At 53.8% G+C, this 13,839-nt stretch overlaps 1 protein-coding gene and 1 long non-coding RNA gene across 5 annotated transcripts in view; one reads left to right on the top strand and one right to left on the bottom strand.

Moving 5' to 3' along the window:
- Positions 1 to 8,349, bottom strand: part of LOC144485072 (protein phosphatase 3 catalytic subunit alpha) — a 169,745-nt gene extending 161,396 nt beyond the window's left edge. Inside the window, exon 1 of one of the 4 annotated variants that reach the window (XM_078203530.1) lies at positions 8,113 to 8,349. The gene's annotated coding sequence lies outside the window, so the exon portion shown is untranslated. Of the gene's footprint in view, positions 1 to 6,641; positions 6,855 to 8,112 lie in introns of those variants that run through there. The other 3 variants (XM_078203416.1, XM_078203477.1, XM_078203378.1) reach the window with 3 other exon arrangements.
- Positions 8,350 to 8,460: 111 nt separating this feature from the next.
- The window catches only part of LOC144487370 (uncharacterized), a 52,154-nt gene continuing 46,775 nt past the window's right edge, over positions 8,461 to 13,839 (top strand). The window contains exon 1 of the long non-coding RNA XR_013496406.1: positions 8,461 to 8,592. This is a non-coding gene — a long non-coding RNA (uncharacterized LOC144487370). The remainder of the gene's footprint in view (positions 8,593 to 13,839) is intronic.

Genomic DNA, 13,839 nt, shown 5'->3' with positions numbered 1-13,839 from the left:
CCCCCCCCCACACCGTTACACACACACACCCCCCACATACCGTTACACACACAACCCCCACACCGTTACACACACACACCCACACCGTTACACACACACACACACCCACACCGTTACACACACACACCCACACCGTTACACACACACCCACACCGTTACACACACACACACACACCCCCACACCGTTACACACACACCCACACCGTTACACACACACCCACACCGTTACACACACACCCACACCGTTACACACACCCCCACACCGTTACACACACACCCACACCGTTACACACACACACACACACCCCCACACCGTTACACACACACACACACCCACACCGTTACACACACACACACACACCCCCACACCGTTACACACACACACACCCCCCACACCGTTACACACACACACACCCCCCACACCGTTACACACACACACACACCCCCCCACACACCGTTACACACACACAGTTACACACACACCCCCCCACACCATTACACACACACCCCCCCACACCGTTACACACACACCCCCCCCACACCATTACACACACTGCTACACATGCATGCACACTGTTACAGACATTACACAGGCACTGATACATGCAAGGACACACAATAGAAAGGTAAAGAAATGAAACGTGATCACAACAGGTGTGAAATAATGACAAATGATTGAATTCGAAGGGAGTAAGCAGTCTTTCCTCAATCAAATTGATTCGAAATAATCCTGTATCTTCAAGTACACAATTGCATTTTTAAAATGTTCAGGAAATTTCTTGCATCAAAGGAGTAAAGCTTTACACTTCCTGTACAGTTCATACACTTTAATGAATCCTGGTTAATTTCTATGAGGAATGCTCTCTCTCCTTTGTAAAGCTACAAATCACAAGAGTTACAGAAGGTAGAGAAATGATTTCCCAAAGCACTGCACTTGATGGCTGGCAAACGTTTTGGATCATCTTGAGGCTGAAATATCAATAATACCCCTTCTCTTCCCAGCGGCGGTCATGGGGGGAGGGAGGGAGTGATGTCACTGTGGAAAAGTGGGTGAAACGGACAGGGTTGAGTCACGATTTGGGGATTGAGCTGTGCAGGAAGGTGGATTACAGATCATGAGATATTGAAGTCAGCATATCGGCACCTGCCGTGGGCTGAAGGGTAGAAACTGGAGATCGCCAGCAATCTGAAGTGGATAGTTCTGTTTGGCCTTGGGGACAGGCAGAGAGAGTATGAGAGCAGTTCCTTTTGAATTTATCCACAGGATTTGAGCATCGCTAGCTAGGGAAACATTTATTATCTATCCCTATAGCAACTGCCTTTGAGAAGCTGCTGGTGAGCCGCCTTCTTGGAACTGTGGTGTAGGTACACCCCCAGTGCTGTTAGGGAGGGAGTTCCAGGATGTTGACCCAGCGACAGTGAAGGAACGGCCGATATATTGACAGGTCAGGGAGAGTAACTTGGAGGGGAAATTGCAGGTGGAGGTATTCCCATGTGTCTGCCGCCCTTGTTCTTCTAGGTGCTAGTCAAAGGTTTTGGAGGTGCTGTCGAAGGAAACTGCCCCTTAGGGGTTTATTTCCTTGCATTACACATTCACCAAACAGTCAGAAAAGCTGCTCTTGGCCGAGAAACTGTCACCAGTTGGTGCACAAGGGAAACAAGATGAAAATGAGGATCCTCGCAATGAGGAAGCACTAACACAAGCCGGGTTCCTGGAGATAAACAGCAGTCTAGCTGCTGTATTGTACACGATGCACGATCAGGATTTACTTATTCTTTAAACTGGGGGGAGGGGGGAATGGGCAGGTGATTCGTACCGATATATCCCAGCAACTATGACATTTCCTCTGCCCTTGTAAACTAGCATCTCATCTCCAGCCTCCCCTCACTCTCCAAACTCCTTGAACATCTTGTTGCCAATCTGCTGATCACTGCCAACAACTCCAAATTTAAATTGTTCCAGTTCAGGTTTCTAACCCTGTCACAGCATCAAAACCTCGCTCAAAATCAGAAATCATAGCTCTACCAACCTGACTAAGTAATCTACATGAACATACAACATTTTCTTTATTCATTCATGGGACATGGGCGTCACTGGTTGACCAGCATTTATTGCCCATCCCTAGTTGCCCTTGGAGGGCAGTTGAGAGTCAACCACATTGCTGTGGATCTGGAGTCACATGTAGGCCAGACCAGTAAGAACGGCAGACTTCCTTCCCTGAAGAACATTAGTGACCCAGATGGGTTTTTCCGACAATCGGCAATGGTTTCATGGTCATCAGTAGATTCTTAATTCCAGATTTTTTTTACTGAATTCAAATACCACCATCTGCTGTGGCGGGATTCGAACCCGGGTCCCCAGAACATTAGCTGAGTTTCTGGATTAATATTCTAGCGATAATACCGCTAGCCCCTTCGAGCCTGATCATGGCTTATCTCTCAATGTTGTGCAACCTTTGGCAAGGTGGGCACCATTCTCCTGCAATGCCTTTCCCCCATTGTCCAGCTGGGTGGTACTGCCTCACCTGGTGCCACTCTTACCCAACTAATCATAGCCAGAGAATCCTTCACAATGCCTTCCCTTCCCATCCCCCACAACCATCACCTTTGGAGACCGGCCAAGGGTTCTAAACTTGCCCTCTCCTACTCCCCCCTCCTCCTTCTACTCGACCTGATGCCCATTGACATCACCCAAAAACACTGCGTCAGTTTTCAAATAGAAATTGACACTATCCAGCTCCAGCTCAGGGCCTTCATCGAGTGAGTCACTGTTCCCGCCTCACTGGCTCATTCTCCTCCTGCAACATCTTGCTTAAAACTGCCCGCTTTGATCAAGCTTCCTATAACCTATGTCAGTACCTCACGTGATGTTATCAAATTTTGATCTGATGAACCTATGAAGCACCATGACTCGTTTCACTCTATTTAAGGTGCCATATAAATGCAGTTTATCACTGGGAAGGCGAGAGTAATAGGTGTGGTATTTAATACTGAGGCTGGCAGCAATGGGCAGTGTGTGCGCGCACATGCGTGGTGCGGGGAGGTGGAGGCAGTGAATTGGGGTGGGGAGGGGAAGTGAGCAGGGGGTGGCAGGCAGAGCACAGGGATTACTATGTAATAACCCCCAATTGCTGTCACAGTCCCCAATCCCGGTTACAACATTACAAACCCCAATCCGATTATGTTACAATCCCCAATCCCGCTTACAACGTTACAATCCTCAATTCCGCTTACAATGTTACAATCCCCAATCCCTGTAACAACATTACAATCCCCAATCCCGGTTACAAGGTTACAATCCCCAATCCGGGTTACAATGTAACAATCCCCAATTCCAGTTACAATGTAACAATCCTCAATTCAGTTACAATGTAACAATCCCAGTTACAATGTTACAGTCTCCAATCCCGGTTACAATGTTACAGTCTCCAATCCCGGTTACAATGTTACAGTCTCCAATCCCGGTTACAATGTTACAGTCTCCAATCCCGGTTACAATGTTACAGTCTCCAATCCCGGTTACAATGTTACAGTCTCCAATCCCAGTTACAATGTTACAGTCTCCAATCCCAGTAACAATGTTACAGTCTCCAATCCCAGTAACAATGTTACAGTCTCCAATCCCAGTAACAATGTTACAGTCTCCAATCCCAGTTACAATGTTACAGTCCCCAATCCCGCTTACAATGTTACAATCCCGGTTACAATGTTACAGTCCCCAATCCCGGTTACAATGTTACAGTCCCCAATCCCGGTTACAATGTTACAGTCAATGTTACAGTCTCCAATCCCAGTAACAATGTTACAGTCTCCAATCCCAGTAACAATGTTACAGTCTCCAATCCCGATTACAATGTTACAGTCTCCAATCCCGGTTACAATGTTACAGTCTCCAATCCCGGTTACAATGTTACAGTCTCCAATCCCGGTTACAATGTTACAGTCTCCAATCCCGGTTACAATGTTACAGTCTCCAATCCCGGTTACAATGTTACAGTCTCCAATCCCGGTTACAATGTTACAGTCTCCAATCCCGGTTACAATGTTACAGTCTCCAATCCCAGTAACAATGTTACAGTCTCCAATCCCAGTAACAATGTTACAGTCTCCAATCCCAGTAACAATGTTACAGTCTCCAATCCCAGTAACAATGTTACAGTCTCCAATCCCAGTAACAATGTAATAATCCCCAATCCCAGTAACAATGTTACAGTCCCCAATCCCAGTTACAATGTTACAGTCCCCAATCCCGGTTACAATGTTACAATCCCGGTTACAATGTTACAATCCCGGTTACAATGTTACAATCCCCAATCCCAGTTACAATGTTTCAATCAGATTCCTATTTATTGACTACTGCTCAGCCTTCAAGCTATTATTCCTCCAAATCCCATCTCCACACTCCGTGGCCTAGGCCTCAGCACCTCCCTCTGCGACTGGATCCTGAACTTCCTAAGTGACAGACCACAATCAGTAAGGATATTCAGCAACAACTCTTCCACGATCATCCTCAACACCAGTGCCCCACAAGGCTGTGTTCTCAGCCCCCTACTATACTCCTTATACACCAAAGACTGTGCGGCCAAATTCCCCTCCAACTCGAGTTTCAAGTTTGCTGATGACACCACCATAGTGGGTCAGATCCCAAACAATGACGAGACAGAGTACAGGAATAAGATAGAGAATCTGGTGAACTGGTGCGGCAACAATAATCTCTCCCTCAATGTCACCAAAACGAAGGAGATTGTCATCGATTTCAGCTACCGTAAAGGAGAACATGCCCCTATCTACATCAATGGGGACGAAGTGGAAATGGTCGAGAGCTTCAAGCTTTTAGGCGTCCAGATCACCAACAACCTGTCCTGGTCCCCCTATGCCGACACTATAGTTAAGAAAGCCCACCAACGCCTCTACTTTCTCAGAAGACTAAGGAAATTTGGCATGTCAGCTACGACTCTCACCAACTTTTACAGATGCACCATAGAAAGCATTCTTTCTGGTTGTATCACAGCTTGGTATGGCTCCTGCTCTGCCCAAGACCGCAAGAAACTACAAATGGTCATGAATGTAGCTCAATCCATCACGCAAACCAGCCTCCCATCCATTGACTCTGTCTACACTTCCTGCTGCCTCGGCAAAGCAGCCAGCATAATTAAGGACCCCACGCACCCCGGACATTCTCTCTTCCATCTTCTTGCATCGGCAAAAAGATACAAAAGTCTGAGGTCACGTACCAACCAACTCAAGAACAGCTTTTTCCCTGCTACCATCAGACGCTTGAATGGACTACTTTGCATTAAGTTGATCTTTCTTTGCACCCTAGCTATGACTGTAACACTATATTCTGCACTCTCCCCTTTCCTTCTCTATGAACGGTATGCTTTGTCCCCAATGCCAGTTGCAGTGTTACAATCCCCAATCCCGGTTGCATTGTTACAATCCCCAATCCCGGTTGCAGTGTTACAATCCCCAATCCCGGTTGCAGTGTTACAATCCCCAATCCCGGTTGCAGTGTTACAATCCCCAATCCCAGTTACAATGTTGCAATCCCAAAACCCAGTGAAGATTCCCCAACTGCAGTTATAATCCACAATCTCACTCACAATGTAACAATCTGCTATTCCAGTTACAATCCCCAATTCCGGTTAGTGTTAGAATCCTCAATCGCAGTTACAATGTTACAATCCCCAATCCCAGTTGCAGTGTTACAATCCCCAATCCCAGTTACAATGCAGCAATCCCCAATCCTGGTTACAAAGTAGCAATCCACAATCCTACTCACAAATGTAACAATTCTCTATTCCAGTGACAATTCCCAATTCCAGTTACAGTATTAGAACCCAGAACCCCGGTTACAATCTTACACTCTGACCCCAGCTACAATCCCCAATTCCAATCCTAAATTCCCCTATTCCAGCTGGTGTGGCAATTTAAACTCCCAGTTATAATCCCCCATCCCAGTTACAGTCACCAATCTTGCTAACAATGTAACAATGCCAGTTACATTGTAACAAACCCTGATCCCAGTTACAATCTCCAATTCCGGTTACAATCCCCGACTGCAGGAATAATGCACAATCCCGGTGGCAACGTTGCCGTCCCGGTGACAGTGTTACAGACCCGGTGGCAGTGTTACAGACCCGGTGGCAGTGTTACAGACCCGGTGGCAGTGTTACAGTCTCTGTCTGATCCCCGGTTCCGGATACAAACTCTCGCCGCGGCTTCAACACGGAAACAGGCCGCGAGCCCCAGCCCCAAAGCCCAGCCCCGGCTCCGCTCCCAGCCCCGCTCGCCTTCTCTCCCCGATCCCCCTGCCTCTCTCCCCGGGTTCTCTCTGTGCTCTGATCTCCCCGGGCTCTACCCGGGCTCTGATCTCCCCCTCTCCCCGGGCTCTGATCTCCCCCTCTCCCCGGGCACTCTCCCCGGGCTCTGATCTCCCCGGGCACTCTCCCCGGGCTCTGATCTCCCCGGGCACTCTCCCCGGGCTCTCTCCCCCTCTCCCCGGGCTCTCTCCTCGTCTCCCTGGGCTCTCTCCCCCTCTCCCCGGGCTCTCTCCCCCTCTCCCCGGGCTCTCTCCCCCTCTCCCCGGGCTCTCTCCCCCTCTCCCCGGGCTCTCTCCCCCTCTCCCCGGGCTCTCTCACTCACATTTGACTGTCCTCTCGGTAGTGGAGTGGTTTTTCGCTTCTTTCTCGGACATTTCACCATGAACCAGCGGGCCCGGGGCAGCTGCTGAAGAGGCAAATGGGGATCGATTCCGGAGCGCTGCTCAGCCTCTCGATCCGGATCCAGTGGCTCAGCTCAGCCAGGCCCCGCCCACAAAAACAGACCCCGCCCCCGGAGACACCCCGCCCACTGGAGTGACCCCGCCCACAAACCAGGCCCCGCCCCATGAGACAGCCTGCCCCTGGATTGACCCGCCCACAAACGAGGCCCCGCCCCCTGACACCGCGCCCACAAGACTGACCCCGCCCAAAGTCCAGGCCCCGCCGCCTGAGACACCCCGCCCACCGGATTGACCCCACCCACAGCCCAGGCCCCGCCCCTTAGAGGCCACCACTCTCATAATTCCCGCCTACTCATAGATCCCGCCCCTGAACAAGACCCGCCCACTCTTTACGCCCCGCCCACTATCCGAACCCCTGCCAGAAACCGCTCATAGGCAAGGCCCGATGGATAGGATTCGCCAACAGGCCAGGCCCCGCCCACTAATACACACCCCGCCCCCGCATACACACCGCCCACTTGATAGACCCTCCCACTGGATCGGCCCCGCCCACTGGATCAACAACGCCCACAGTCCAGGTGTCACACACTGATACACCCTGCCCCTCAAACACCCCGCCCCCTCAGAGACACCGCCCACTAGACAAGCCCCGCCCAATGTATAGCACCGCCCCCAGGTAGATTGAAACTTCAGACACCGCCAACTGGACAAGCCCCATCCTCTGGATAGACCCCGCCCCCAGAAACACCTCGCCCCCTAATACGCCCAACCCCTCAAACACCCCTCCCCCTGAAAGACCGCGCCAAATGTACAGACCCCGCCCACTAGATAGACCCCGCCCCCGGGACATATCCCCGCCCACAAACAAAACAGTATTACGGATTCGCCCCGCCCCCCAGACCTCACCCGCAAGATAAACTCCGCCCACTGGCTATGCCCTGCCCTCAGGATATAGACCCCGCCCACAGATCAGACCACGCCCCGATGCACGCGTCACACTGGATTGGCCCGCCCACAATACGATGAAACAACCCCGCAAAGGCCCCGTCCCCTGGACGGAAACCCACCCCCGCCCGCCCAGAGAAGGGAAACCGATCCAAAACACACCGCCTGCAAGCGAGACTCCGCCCATTGCAATAACCACGCCCCCATCCCCAGCCCAACACGCTGACCTGCCCACAGAACCCCGCCCGCTGGTAATTCCGTCCCTGGACACCACCACCTCTTCTGCCCCGCCCCTGCTAATCACGCCCACATGTAAACCCACACCTGGAAACCACGCCCACTGGCAACTCCGCCCACTCGTAACCCCGCCTCTGGAAATTGACACACTAGTAACTCCACCCCCTGTGAACACAGCCCCCGGGATAACACTCCCCTTGCAACACCGCCCCATTGTAACTCCGCCCACTTATTACACAGCCCCGTCGTGAACCCGGCATTCTGGAATTCCAACCCCGAGGGACCTCGCTCACTGACCCCGGACAAACCCGTGACACAAGCCCCGCCTCCCGGGTACGTGCGCCCTCTCGATGACTACTCCTCTCCTTCGGCCCGCCTCTCCAGATCACGCCCTACCGAGGCCCGTACCCGACCACCGCCGCTCCCTGACCAAAACCAGAGCCCCGCCCCTCCGAGGCCACACCCTCCTAGCCCCGCCCCTCCCTGCGCTACCATACCCCCGCCCCGCCCCCAAAAGCCTACGAGCCCCCGCCCCCTGGCCCCGCCTACGGGCGGCCCCACCCATCTGAGGCCCCGCCCCCTCGCGCGCCGTGTTTTCCGTTGGAGTTTCTCCATTGCCCCAGAGCGGGAATTTGCTGTATTTCTCCAGCGCCGCTCACCCGGAACCCGGAGACAACCCAGACAAGGTGGGTGCCTAAATCACAAAGTGCGAGTCATTTACCCCAAATTAGCCCGGCTCCCTGACAGGATTCACCAATGTGGAGATTCCGGCGTTGGACGAGATAAACACAGTAAGAAGTTTAACAACACCAGGTTATAAAGACACAGACTCAATTTATATGCCCTGTTTGTGAACAGAATTCCCACTCACCTGAAGAAGGGGCTTCGAGCTCCGAAAGCTTGAGTGGCTTTTGCTACCAAATAAACCTGTTGGACTTTAACCTGGTGTTGTTAAACTTCTTACAGGATTCACTAACCCGGCTCCCTGACAGGATTCACTAACCCGGCTCCCTGACAGGATTCACTAACCCGGCTCCCTGACAGGATTCACTAACCCGGCTCCCTGACAGGATTCACTCACTAACCCGGCTCCCTGACAGGATTCACTAACCCGGCTCCCTGACAGGATTCACTCCCTAACCCGGCTCCCTGACAGGATTCACTCACTAACCCGGCTCCCTGACAGGATTCACTAACCCGGCTCCCTGACAGGATTCACGAACCCGGCTCCCTGACAGGATTCACTAAACCCGCTCCCTGACAGGATTCACTAACCCGGCTCCCTGACAGGATTCACTAACCCGACTCCCTGACAGGATTCACTAACCCGACTCCCTGACAGGATTCACTAACCCGGCTCCCTGACAGGATTCACTAACCCGGCTCCCTGACAGGATTCACTAACCCGGCTCCCTGACAGGATTCACTAACCCGGCTCTCTGACAGGATTCACTAACCCGGCTCCCTGACAGGATTCACTCACTAACCCGGCTCCCTGACAGGATTCACGAAACCGGCTCCCTGACAGGATTCACGAACCCGGCTCCCTGACAGGATTCACTCACTAACCCGGCTCCCTGACAGGATTCACTGACCCGGGTCCCTGACAGGATTCACTAACCCGGCTCCCTGACAGGATTCACGAACCCGGCTCCCTGACAGGATTCACTAACCCGGCTCCCTGACAGGATTCACTAACCCGGCTCCCTGACAGGATTCACTAACCCGGCTCCCTGACAGGATTCACTAACCCGGCTCCCTGACAGGATTCACTAACCCGGCTCCCTGACAGGATTCACTAACCCGGCTCCCTGACAGGATTCACTAACCCGGCTCCCTGACAGGATTCACTAACCCGGCTCCCTGACAGGATTCACTAACCCGGCTCCCTGACAGGATTCACTAACCCGGCTCCCTGACAGGATTCACTCACTAACCCGGCTCCCTGACAGGATTCACTAACCCGGCTCCCTGACAGGATTCACTAACCCGGCTCCCTGACAGGATTCACTAACCCGGCTCCCTGACAGGATTCACTAACCCGGCTCCCTGACAGGATTCACGAACCCGGCTCCCTGACAGGATTCACTAACCCGGCTCCCTGACAGGATTCACTAACCCGGCTCCCTGACAGGATTCACTAACCCGGCTCCCTGACAGGATTCACTAACCCGGCTCCCTGACAGGATTCACTAACCCGGCTCCCTGACAGGATTCACTAACCCGGCTCCCTGACAGGATTCACTAACCCGGCTCCCTGACAGGATTCACTCACTAACCCGGCTCCCTGACAGGATTCACTAACCCGGCTCCCTGACAGGATTCACTAACCCGGCTCCCTGACAGGATTCACTAACCCGGCTCCCTGACAGGATTCACTAACCCGGCTCCCTGACAGGATTCACTAACCCGGCTCCCTGACAGGATTCACTAACCCGGCTCCCTGACAGGATTCACTAACCCGGCTCCCTGACAGGATTCACTCACTAACCCGGCTCTCTGACAGGATTCACTAACCCGGCTCCCTGACAGGATTCACTAACCCGGCTCCCTGACAGGATTCACTAACCCGGCTCCCTGACAGGATTCACTAACCCGGCTCCCTGACAGGATTCACTAACCCGGCTCCCTGACAGGATTCACTAACCCGGCTCCCTGACAGGATTCACTAACCCGGCTCCCTGACAGGATTCACTAACCCGGCTCCCTGACAGGATTCACTAACCCGGCTCCCTGACAGGATTCACTAACCCGGCTCCCTGACAGGATTCACTAACCCGGCTCCCTGACAGAATTCACTAACCCGGCTCCCTGACAGGATTCACTAACCCGGCTCCCTGACAGGATTCACTAACACGGCTCCCTGACAGGATTCACTAACCCGGCTCCCTGACAGGATTCACTAACCCGGCTCCCTGACAGGATTCACTAACCCGGCTCCCTGACAGGATTCACTAACCCGGCTCCCTGACAGGATTCACTAACCCGGCTCCCTGACAGGATTCACTAACCCGGCTCCCTGACAGGATTCACTAACCCGGCTCCCTGACAGGATTCACTAACCCGGCTCCCTGACTGGATTCACGAACCCGGCTCCCTGACAGGATTCACTAACCCGGCTCCCTGACAGGATTCACTAACCCGGCTCCCTGACAGGATTCACTAACCCGGCTCCCTGACAGGATTCACTAACCCGGCTCCCTGACAGGATTCACTAACCCGGCTCCCTGATAGGATTCACGAACCCGGCTCCCTGACAGGATTCACGAACCCGGCTCCCTGACAGGATTCACGAACCCGGCTCCCTGACAGGATTCACGAACCCGGCTCCCTGACAGGATTCACGAACCCGGCTCCCTGACAGGATTCACTAACCCGGCTCCCTGACAGGATTCACTAACCCGGCTCCCTGACAGGATTCACTAACCGGCTCCCTGACAGGATTCACGCATTAACCCGGCTCCCTGACAGGATTCACTAACCGGGCTCCCTGACAGGATTCACTAACCGGGCTCCCTGACAGGATTCACTAACCGGGCTCCCTGACAGGATTCACGAACCCGGCTCCCTGACAGGATTCACTAACCCGGCTCCCTGACAGGATTCACTAACCGGGCTCCCTGACAGGATTCACTAACCCGGCTCCCTGACTGGATTCACGAATCCGGCTCCCTGACTGGATTCACTAACCCGGCTCCCTGACAGGATTCACTCACTAACTCGGCTCCCTGACAGGATTCACCAACCCGGCTCCCTGACAGGATTCACTAACCCGGCTCCCTGACAGGATTCACTAACCCGGCTCCCTGACAGGATTCACTAACCCGGCTCCCTGACAGGATTCACTAACCCGGCTCCCTGACAGGATTCACTAACCGGGCTCCCTGACAGGATACACTAACCCGGCTCCCTGACAGGATTCACTAACCCGGCTCCCTGACAGGATTCACTCACTAACCCGGCTCCCTGACAGGATTCACTAACCCGGCTCCCTGACAGGATTCACTAACCCAGCTCCCTGACAGGATTCACTAACCCGGCTCCCTGACAGGATTCACGAACCCGGCTCCCTGACAGGATTCACTAACCCGGCTCCCTGACAGGATTCACTAACCCGGCTCCCTGACAGGATTCACTAACCCGGCTCCCTGACAGGATTCACTAACCCGGCTCCCTGACAGGATTCACGAACCCGGCTCCCTGACAGGATTCACGAACCCGGCTCCCTGACAGGATTCACGAACCCGGCTCCCTGACAGGATTCACGAACCCGGCTCCCTGACAGGATTCACGAACCCGGCTCCCTGACAGGATTCACGAACCCGGCTCCCTGACAGGATTCACTAACCCGGCTCCCTGACAGGATTCACTAACCCGGCTCCCTGACAGGATTCACGAACCGGCTCCCTGACAGGATTCACTCATTAACCCGGCTCCCTGACAGGATTCACTAACCGGGCTCCCTGACAGGATTCACTAACCGGGCTCCCTGACAGGATTCACTAACCGGGCTCCCTGACAGGATTCACTAACCCGGCTCCCTGACAGGATTCACTAACCCGGCTCCCTGACACGATTCACTAACCGGGCTCCCTGACAGGATTCACTAACCCGGCTCCCTGACTGGATTCACTAACCCGGCTCCCTGACTGGATTCACTAACCCGGCTCCCTGACAGGATTCACTAACCCGGCTCCCTGACTGGATTCACTAACCCGGCTCCCTGACAAGATTCACTAACACCGCTCCCTGACAGGATGCACTCACTAACCCGGCTCCCTGACAGGATTCACTAACCCGGCTCCCTGACAGGATTCACTCACTAACCCGGCTCTCTGACAGGATTCACTAACCCGGCTCCCTGACAGGATTCACTAACCCGGCTCCCTGACAGGATTCACGAATCCGGCTCCCTGACAGGATTCACTATCCCGGCTCCCTGACAGGATTCACTATCCCGGCTCCCTGACAGTATTCACTCACTGACCCAGCTCCCTGACAGCATTCACTAACCGGGCTCTCTGACAGGAATCACTATCCTAGATCCCTGACAGGATTCACTCACTAACCCGGCTCCCTGACAGGATTCACTAACCCGGCTCCCTGACAGGATTCACTAACCCGGCTCCCTGACAGGATTGACTCACTAACCCGGCTCCCTGACAGGATTCACTCACTAACCCGGCTCCCTGACAGGATTCACTAACCCGGCTCCCTGACAGGATTCACTAACCCGGCTCCCTGACAGGATTCACTAACCCGGCTCCCTGACAGGATTCACTAACCCGGCTCCCTGACAGGATTCACTAACCCGGCTCCCTGACAGGATTCACTCACCCGGCTCCCTGACAGGATTCACTAACCCGGCTCCCTGACAGGATTCACTAACCCGGCTCCCTGACAGTATTCACTAACCCGGCTCCCTGAGAGGATTCACTAACCCGGCTCCCTGACAGGATTCACGAACCCGGCTCCCTGACAGGATTCACTATCCCGGCTCCCTGACAGGATTCACTAACCCGGCTCCCTGACAGGATTCACTAACCCGGCTCCCTGACAGGATTCACAAACCCGGCTCTCTGACACGATTCACTCACTAACCCGGCTCTCTGACACGATTCACTCACTAACCCGGCTCTCTGACACGATTCACTCACTAACCCGGCTCCCTGACACGATTCACTAACTAACCCGGCTTCCTGACACGATTCACTCACTAACCCGGCTCCCTGACACGATTCACTCACTAACCCGGCTCCCTGACACGATTCACTCACTGACCCGGCTCCCTGACAGGATTCACTAACCCGGCTCCCTGACAGAATTCACTAACCCGGCTCCCTGACAGGATTCACTAACCCGGCTCCCTGACAGGATTCACGAACCCGGCTCCCTGACAGGATTCACTAACCCGGCTCCCTGACAGGATTCAC

Source organism: Mustelus asterias, chromosome 1, assembly GCF_964213995.1.
Source record: "Mustelus asterias chromosome 1, sMusAst1.hap1.1, whole genome shotgun sequence".
Taxonomy (NCBI): domain Eukaryota; kingdom Metazoa; phylum Chordata; class Chondrichthyes; order Carcharhiniformes; family Triakidae; genus Mustelus; species Mustelus asterias.
This window is presented reverse-complemented; position numbering and strand designations above follow the sequence as displayed.